Source organism: Gossypium hirsutum, chromosome A01 (genome assembly GCF_007990345.1).
Source record: "Gossypium hirsutum isolate 1008001.06 chromosome A01, Gossypium_hirsutum_v2.1, whole genome shotgun sequence".
In the NCBI taxonomy this organism is placed as follows: Eukaryota; Viridiplantae; Streptophyta; class Magnoliopsida; order Malvales; family Malvaceae; genus Gossypium; species Gossypium hirsutum.
The window spans coordinates 53,922,698-53,933,082 of NC_053424.1; positions in this window are offsets into that span (position 1 = coordinate 53,922,698).

The following is a 10,385-nucleotide window of genomic DNA, read 5'->3' on the forward strand; positions in this document are numbered from 1 at the left end:
AATAAGTAATGAAACAAATTCATTTTTTTTAATTAAGCTCATGAGCAAAGAGGACCTAAATCAGATAGGGGGAAAGAGAAAGCCGTCGAGTAGCCTATCCGCAGTTGCTCAAATAAAAAAAGTAACTTCTTAAGTAATTGAGTTTGATTCCTTTGTAAGTTTTAAGTTTTAAAACGGGATGAATATGAATTATGTATATACGTTAAGGTCAATGACTTTTCTAAATGACGGCATATATGATATTATGTTTTAAATATGTGAATGAGAACTTTGCAGAGTAAATTGTATAAATCTGCTAGGGACAGCAGCAGTAGCGTGTTTTGGAAAAATTATCATAAATTGTGGGAGTTGAGTTAAAGGCTGAATAAATTATGTAATTAAAGCTTGATGCGTCTAGTTTCGTAGAAAAGAAATCGTGTAAGTAAAGGGGTTGCCGATAATGAGATTTTCAAAGTTGTGTGAGACTGAGTCAGAACGTCTTTGAAATCCCCTGTTCAGTATTTGGAAAATTATTATAAATCGTACAAAAATGATTATAAGATAAAATTATATGTTTAGACTCCTGAATGAGTCTAGTTTCAAAAAAAATAAATGAAAACATATTTTGAATTCTGTACATTGAGAAATTAAATTCTTAGTGAAGAGTAGTTAGAGTAGTCAAGCAGTAAAATAGGGGAAACTTTAAGAAAAATCTAATATTGATTGGCCAAACCAAAAATTCTGAAAATTTTGTGGATAGAGGATATACGAGTCTATTTTCATGGAAAATTAACGGCACATAATTTGGAATTTCGTAGCCCCAGTTACAAATAATTTAACGAATGTTGCTCAGGAAAACAACTTGTAGAGAAATTATGGTTATGTTGTAAACATGGATAAAACTTGTTTTAGTTGCTCATAAGCTATTGATTAAACCCATACGTGAATTCTAAATTATGATATTATAAAATGATATATGAGTGTTAGATGGATCTTTGATATTAAAATTTGTGAAATTGTAAGTTTATAAGTATTCGAATATGAAATGATAGTATGGCTTGAAATTGAATTATTCATTGGAAAATGATAGATGTAGATTCAGCCAAGACAAAGTGTATACATGAAAGTATATGTGGTATCTGAAGTATATTTGGATAATTGTGATGTGAATACATGAAAATTTATATTTTGATTTAGGATTTTATGTGATAAATGTGAATGTGTATATATGAGATAAGGCCGAATGGCAAATGTGATGAATGTGAACATGCATATATGAGATAAGGCCGAATGGCCAATGTGATGAATGTGAACATGCATATATGTGATAAGGCTGAATGGCCAATGTGATGAATGTGAACATGCATATGTGTGATAAGGCCGAATGGCCAATGTGATGAATGTGAACATGCATATGTGTGATAAGGCCGAATGGCCAATGTGATGAATGTGAACATGCATATGTGTGATAAGACTGAATGGCCAATGTGATGAATGTGAATATGCATATATGTGATAAGGCCGAATGGCCAATGTGATGAATGTGAACATGCATATATGTGATGAGGCAGAATGGCCAATGTGATGAACGTGGAAGTGTATATATGTGGTAAAGCTGAATGGCTAATGCGAAATGTGTATGAGATGGATATGTGGTAAAGCCAAATGGCTAATGTGAGATATGTATGAGATGTGTACATATATATATTGTGGCCAAATGACAAACGGCGGAAGGTGTGTTTTATTAGATATTTGATGAGGTAAATGAATTACAAATATGATAGTCGATGTGAATGTTGTAACATGTGAATAAATATGCATGAAACTCTATGATGTAAGCCCGGGATTAAAGACCAGATGACCATATGTGGTGACTATGTCTGGGTTAAGACCCGCTGACTCATGTGGAGATTTCATCTGAGCTAAAGGTCTCGCCGATAATCCGAGTAGAGTTTAAAGCTATAAGACTTTGCAATAAGAATTGCTTATAAATATATTCAATGCGAAAGGTTAAACAAGTATGTACTCCAAGTTTATATGTGAGCTTGATTTGAACTAAATCATAAGGTAATTATGTGATGCATACGTGAGCAATCTATAAGACTATTCCTATGATTATGTGACATCGGATCAGTGTGAGAGGTTATGTGAAATTATACAATATATCTATGTCACATGAGCTCACTTTTATGTGAAAGTTTATATGCCTATCGTATATGATGAGATGTGCATATTCGGTAAAGGGATGGTATGCCCGAAGGAAGAGTGAAATAAAAATATGAACAACTATGTTATAATTTGATTGTTATCTGTTGACACTGCTTAAAACTTGCTAAGCATTGTAATGCTTACTCCGTTTACTTTGCTTCCTCTGTTTTATAGATCTCATTTGGAAGCTACAGACTCGGGGATCGTCAGCAACTAGTCACACTATCACTATCCACTGCTTGTTACTGTTATGTTTTGAATTATTTTATGGCATGTATAGAATAGACCAGTGGCCAAAGAATATTTTGGTTAATGTATATAAGCCATGCGAAAATGGCATCTTTTGAATGTGTACTTATGGAAGTTTAAATTTGTATCCCTGACTGTCTTTAGTATTTATCTAAAGGAATGTTCTCAAAAAAAATAAAATAAAAAATTACTGTTCTGATATGAGTTTCAAGTCTGGTAATGCCCCTTCACCTATTCTGGCGACGGATACGGGATAGGGGTGTTACATGAATGTTCATGTTTCATTTTGTTTTCAAGTTTAATCTTGATAGAAAAGTATAGAAAAGATGTTAAAGTGAATAGTACTTATGAAATGTTTTATGTTTTGATATGATGTTGAAGAAAAAGATTGAGAAAATGAATCAAGTGATGTGGAAAAAGGAATAGCAAGTGATTTGAGCTTGGAAAAGGTAAGCATCCATGAATTCTCTTGTTATTTAAGGATTAATATGCAGATTTGGTGAAGTTTTGTGGTAAATTAGTAAATAATGTGTGAAACAATTTAATATGTGAATAAGGAAAATATGATAAAATTTTAATGAATGTGTTATGAGATGATGAAATATGTATATATAATATTGTAAAAGTGAAATTGTGGGAAAATATGAAATTTTTATGATTTCAAGGACTAATTTATAAAATTTGTAAAATTTAAAATTGAAATAAGAGAAGTGAAGTGCATAAAAAAGTGAAATTTTCATGTGAAATAATATATTATAATAAATTGTTTGGTTGAAGTGATTATGTAGTAAAATAAATAAATAAATAAATAAATTTCATATTAAAAAGGGACAACTTTATAAAATATACAAAAGTGATTAAGTGTATTAAGATTTAAATAACATATTCAAGTGTAATGATGTATTGAAGTGAAGTGAATACTAATTAATAGGATGGTGATTAATGAAAATACCTGTTAGTAGGGACTAAATAGGAAAGATTGTAAAGTAAGTGAAGTGAAATTTATGCAAAGAAGACTTTGAGGTGTAATAAAGTATTAATGGAGAATTTAGGGAAGTGTTTATGATATTGAATTTAATTCTACTGAAAAATAGGTTATTACATTTCTTGCATTTTGCTCCCTATGTTGCGACATCAAACTTCTCGTGTTACAACACAACAATCAATATTGAGTTTATATGCCCTCAGATAGTCTCCTATACACTCACTAAGTATGTTAGCTCACCTTTAGGCCTCATTTGGTCCCTAAGGTAAATAACAGACTCAAAATACACTTTTTATTGAATTTAAACTAAACTATGAAAACTTAACTAAAGCATAATAAAAATGCTTGTATTCAAGCTCCTTAAGTGTGAAAACTAGTTTCATCTGCTACACCATATTACTGTAGATCAAACTCCATCACACTTAAGTCATTTCTTGTCTTCAAACAAATAACAAAAACAACAAATTAAAAGATGACCCTTGAGCAAGTATAGTATAAACATTATTTTCGAAGTACATAACTAGGCATTTCATATTTACACATAATCTTGACATGATATATAACTGACATACTACTTTTGATATCAAACATCTAAGTTCTGTATATTATGAAGTAGACAAACGTTAAGGTTTTCAAACGTATGAGCCCATCAACAAATCATACAGGTAATTTGATTATCCTAGAAGAATACAAACTTTCAAAAATGCAATTGTTTAATATGATGTCAATTCATAAATAGGTCTACCTAGATCACACAGGACTTTTCATCTTGTAATGTTCTAAGGCTTAGGAAAGGTATAAAGTTCAAGAATAGTAAGCATCAAAATAGTTTCAAGAACGAAAATAGTTTGACACATCGTATTATTCCCTATTCTCCCTCCTAGTGACCCTTACTCTCTCACCATATTATTTTTCCTTCTCTTACATTCCTTATTTCACCACATAGGAAGCCACCGCAAAATATAACAATTATAGCTAGCTCACGAGTTTTTGTGCACTAATGAATGAGCATTTCTAATTTCGTGACTTTGTCACATTTTTTTTTTCATTTTCAATACATCTCACTCACAAATGCTTTTACTTTTCAAGTATTCTTTCTACTTGTTTTGATTTCCTTTTTGAATTTTTCTTTTGTTGCACATATTGGCTAACTTATAATCACTATATCACACTAATCCTTCCTATTTCACTCTATTTTTACAAAATTCATTGTAATACATTGTAACACCCCTAACCCGTATCCATTACCGGAACAGGGTTATAGAGCATTACCGAAATTTACAAAATAATTATAGATAATTCAAGACATTTACTATTCATATTCAAAATTAACCATATCGTCTTTTAGATGGACCCTCGAGGCCTAATTTAAGAAGTAGAAACAAGTCGGGACTAAATTTGGAACTTAGAATTTTTTTTGCAAAATTTCAAAAAAAAATTTAGATATAAGGGTCACACACCCGTTTGAGTGACACGCCCATGTCTTAGGTCATGTGGGCATTCGATGTGAGGCACACGACTGTGTCCTAGCCTGTGCCCGTGCCCTTACCCCTGTAACTTGTGCCACACACCCGTATACTAGGTCGTGTAGTCAATTTTATTTTTTTCACAAATTAGGTGCAGGTTTCACACAGCCAAGACACACACCCGTGTTCTAGGCCGTGTATCACACACGGTTGAGACACACGCCCGTGTCTCTGCCCATGTGCCTAATTCTGAGTATTCTATTTCTAAATTTTAAGATGCAGGGGACACATGGCCAAACCACACTCCCATGTGCTAGGCTATGTGTCACACACGGTCAAGACACACGCCCATGTGTCCACTTGTGTAGATAAAGTAAGGTCATTTCTTAGCCTTATTCTCACCCAAATTTGCCAATAGCCTACACCAATACTTGCAATCATATACAAACCAATTCAAGCATTATAACTAAGCCAACTCTATCATCTAGCATATTATATCAACACATGCATTCATGTTTATAATCTTACCTTTTATAAACATACAAGTTTAACAAAACTCATTTAAATATACTAAACAAAAATATGTATTTATCATGATATAACGTTATAAATATACCAAAACCAACTATCACTAGCCATTCCAGTGGCTAGATTACAAAGAACTATTTACAAGCCAAACAAGCCATTATACCAAAATAAGTTTACTATTTATACCAAAATGAGTTGGTGGATAGTGTGATGATGCTCTGACCGATATCCAACCTTTGTGAGCTTTTGAGCACTATAAAATAGAGAAAAGAAAATCTAGTAAGCATTTTAATGCTCAGTAAGTTTGTACAACATGAATTAAACTTACCAATAACATTTATTAAAATAAGCATTCAATAACATGCTTCCAAACAATTTGGCATTTTGCCTAATCACATACACTCAATTAAGCAAGTTAGTTACATAATTCACATGTACATCAAATAAACATGGATGAGCTCATCATGCTACAAACTTTCTGGTATTTAAGAAGCATTCAGAACATAATTCTTTTAATCTCGTAATTTTCTCATGTCAAGAATTTTATCTGTTGAATCATTGAAATTTCGATGGATACTCAGATAGTATACGCGAGGTATACAAATCAGTGATCCGTCAATTCATGTTCAGGGGTACCCAATGGGGTACATAATTAGGGAGAAAATTCTCGAGCCATATATATCAGGATGCTCAGATGAGCAATGTAAAAGGACACTTATCCAGGCTATACAGGAAACTCATAAGAGTTTTAATCAAAGAGCTCATAGAGCTTAACAAATAACTCCGAAGAGTAATTATCAGGGAGCACCAGATAGCGTAACAGGGATTTCAAGCGAGCCATGTCGGGAAACTCATAAGACCTTATATCAGGACGCTAACGTAGAGCTACGTTTGTGTCCGTATTATATGCTGGATCACAACCGATCAAATCATGTAACAGGATGCTCACAAAGAGTTGCGGTAGTGTGCAACACATGCAGAATCACTATCGATCAAGATGCTCATAGGAACTAAGAAGGCTTTTAACAGGATTGCTCGTTCGAGCTGTAGTCTGTTCGCAACATATGCAGGACTTTAATTAATACGGGAAAATACTGTATCCATCGAATTTCATTATTCATACGAGACTTAACATTTATCCAACTTTATTGATCATGTATTCAATTTCAGATCAATAGCATTTAAACAATTCATACATACAATATTCAATTTAAGCATATAAATAAACACGATTTAGTTACACAAACTTACCTCAATACTTGTTCGTATACGAAAATCTACTAATCAGAAACATTTTGTTTTCCTCAATCCAATTCCGTATTTGGTCTTTCCGGATCTATATAAATGAATTTAATCATCAATTTATTACATTTCATATTTAATTGAATTTAATTCACATCCTAGGTAAAATTACCATTTTGCCCCTCCACTTTTCATAAATGACAATTTCGTCCCTAGGCTCAGAAAATGAAATTCATGCAATTTAATCCTTATTCCAAGCCTAACCAAAATTTTCATATAACATTTACAACACTTGTATTTCAAAAAATTCAGAATTTTTCCATAACTTTTGCATCTTTATAATTTAGTCCCTAAATCATAATTTCATCAAAATTCTCTTTGTAAAATTTGTTTATCTATCAACAACCTTTCATTTTCTACCAAAATTTTCAAAATTTCAGCATATTCATCCATGGAAAAACTTTGTTACTTTGATAACTTTTCAAATTAATCCCCAAAATAGATAGATTAAGCTATACTGATCTCAAAAATATAAAAATTACTAAAAACAGAACAAATACACTTACCCAATTAAGCCAAGAAAGCTTGTTTTCTCTTTCCTATGGTTTCCATAAAATTTTGGGGATGAAGATGATAATAATATGATGATATTTCTTTCTCTCTTTTTTTTTAATTATTTATCATCCTTTAATTATTTACATTTCTAATTTAGTCCTTTTCTTTTTCTAATTTTCCATGAATGAATCATCAAAAATATCTACTAACTTTTCTCTAATGGTCTAATTACCATATAAAGACCTCAAGTTTTGAATTCTATATCTATTTGGTACTTATAGCTACTAGAACTCAACTTTTGCATTTTATACAATTTGGTCCTTTCCATAATTAAACACATAATCGGTAAAATTTTTCTTATTAGAATTTTAATTTAACATTCCTATCATAATACGAACCATACAATAATATTCAAATAAATTTTATTTCTGGCTCGAATTTGTGGTCCTGAAACCATTGTTCCGATTTTACTAAAAATGGGCTGTTACAACTCTCCCCCCTTTAACAATTTTTGTCCTCGAAAATCTTACCAGTAAAGGGGTTTGGATATTGTTTTCTCATGGAATCCTCTAGTTCCCAAGTAGCTTCTTCTATTCCATGTCGCTGCCAAAGAATCTTTACCAAAGCTACCTTTTTATTTCTTAACTCTTTTGTTTCACGTGCCAGGATTTTAACCAGTTCCTCACTGTAAGTCATATTAGGCTGAATCTCAACTTCTGTTGGAGAAATAACATGTGAAGGATCCGACCGATATTGTCATAACATAGACACATGGAAAACATTATGAATTATGTCAAGCTCTGGTGGTAATGTGAACCGATATACAACAGATCTGATTCTTTCAATAATCTCATATGGCCCGATAAACTATGGACTCAATTTTCATTTACGGCCAAACTGGAGAACTTTCTTCCAATGTGATACTTTCAAAAATACCTTATCACTGACCTAAAATTCTATCTCTTTTCGTTTATCGGTATAAAACTTTTGACGATCAGAGGCTACTTTCAAACTATCTTGAATTACTTTTACCTTTTCTTCAATTTCACGAGCTAAGTCAACTCCATGTATCTTTTGCTCACTAAGCTCTGTCCAATACAATGAAGTTCTACATTTACGACCAGACAGAGCCTCATACGGTGCCATTTTAATGCTGGATTGATAACTATTATTATATGCAAATTCAACCAAAGGTAGATATTTTTCCCAGTTACCTTCTAATTCCAAAACACAACACCGGAGCATATCCTCTAAAATTTGTATTATACGTTCAGATTGATCATCAGTATGAGGATGAATTGCAGCACTGAAGTGTAATTGTGTACCTAGAGCTCTTACAATTTATTCCAGAATCGAGATGTAAACCGGGGATCTCTATTAGATATAATAGAGACTGGTACTCCATGCAGTCTAACAATATTAGAAACATATAATTCAGCCAATCTATCCAACAAAAAATCCATACGTACTGAAATAAAGTGTGCAGAATTTTTCAACTGGTCGACGATTACTCAAATGACATCTTTCTTTTTCGAAGACAAGGGTAATCCTGATATAAAGTCCATGGTAATTTTTTTCCATTTCCATTTCTGTATCGTAATTGGCTGTAATAATCCTGAAGGCATCTAAGGTTCAATTTTTACTTGCTGACATATCAAACATTTAGATACAAGTTAAAAAATATCCAATTTCATTCCCGGCCACCAGTACATCTTTTTCAAATCATTGTACATTTTATTACTACCTGGATGAACAGACATAGTACCATTATGAGCCTCATGTAGAATCTTCTGTACCAGTTTTGAATTCTTCGATACACATATTCTGCCTCTGAATAACAAACAACCATCAAACCCAATCTGAAATTTTGAATCAGGATTCAACTTATACTATTCTCGTTTATCTTGTAATTCATCATCACTCTTCTGAGCTTCATAGATTTATTGCAAGAATATTGGTCTAGCTTTTAACTCAACTGCAATTGAACCATCATCAGACAAAGATAACCGAGTGTTCATTACTCGTAAAGAAAATAGAGACTTCCTACTCAGAGCATCTGCAACCACATTGGCTTTTCTAGATGATAGTCAATAACCAGATCATAATCTTTTAACAACTTAAGCCATCTACGCTATCTCAGATTCAAGTCTTTTTGCGACATCAGATACTTAAAACTCTTATGAACAGTGAATATGTGACATTTTCACCAAACAAGTAATGCCGCCAAATTTTCAATGCAAATACAATAGCTGCTAACTAAAAAAAATGTATTGGGTAATTTCTTTCATGTGGTTTTAATTGTCTAGAAGCATAGGCTATTGCTTTGCCTTCTTACATCAAAATGCAACCTAAACCATTCAAGGATGTCACTATAAATCACAAATTCTTTACTCGATTTAGGCTAGACTAGTACTGGAGCTTAAGTCAACAAAGCTTTTAATCTGTCAAAACTCTGTTGGCACTTATCAGACCACTCAAATTTCACATCTTTTTGCAATAAACGAGTCATTGGAAAAGCTATCATTGAAAACCCTTGAACTAACCTCCATAATATCTTACTAGTCCTAGAAAACTTCTGACCTTGGACACATTCTTTGGTGGTTTCCAATTAACAATAGCTGAAATTTTATTCGGATCCACCCGAATACTTTCTGGAGATAGTATATGCCCGAGAAAATCAATTTCCCTGCAGCTAAAATTCACACTTACTGAATTTGGCAGATAATTGTTTCTGACGCAGAGTTTGCAACACAATTCTCAGATGATCAGCATGTTCATTTTCATCTCAAGAATGTACCAAGATATCAATAATAAATCCACCACAAACCTGTTTAGATACGATTTGAAAATTTTGTTCATCAAATCCATGAATACTGCAGGTGCATTTATCAAGCCAAATGACATTACAAGAAACTCATAGTGCCCATACCTGGTTCTGAAAGTTGTCTTTGGAACATCTGATTCTTTTACCCGTAGCTGATAGTAACTGGAACGAAGATCAATCTTCGAAAATATAGTGGCACATTTCAATTGATCAAACAAGTTATCAATACGAGGCAGTGGATACTTATTCTTTATTGTAACTTTGTTGAGCTGCCTGTAATCAATACACAACCTCAATGACCCATCGTTCTTCTTTACAAAAAGAACTGGTGCACCTTAAGGTCAAAAAC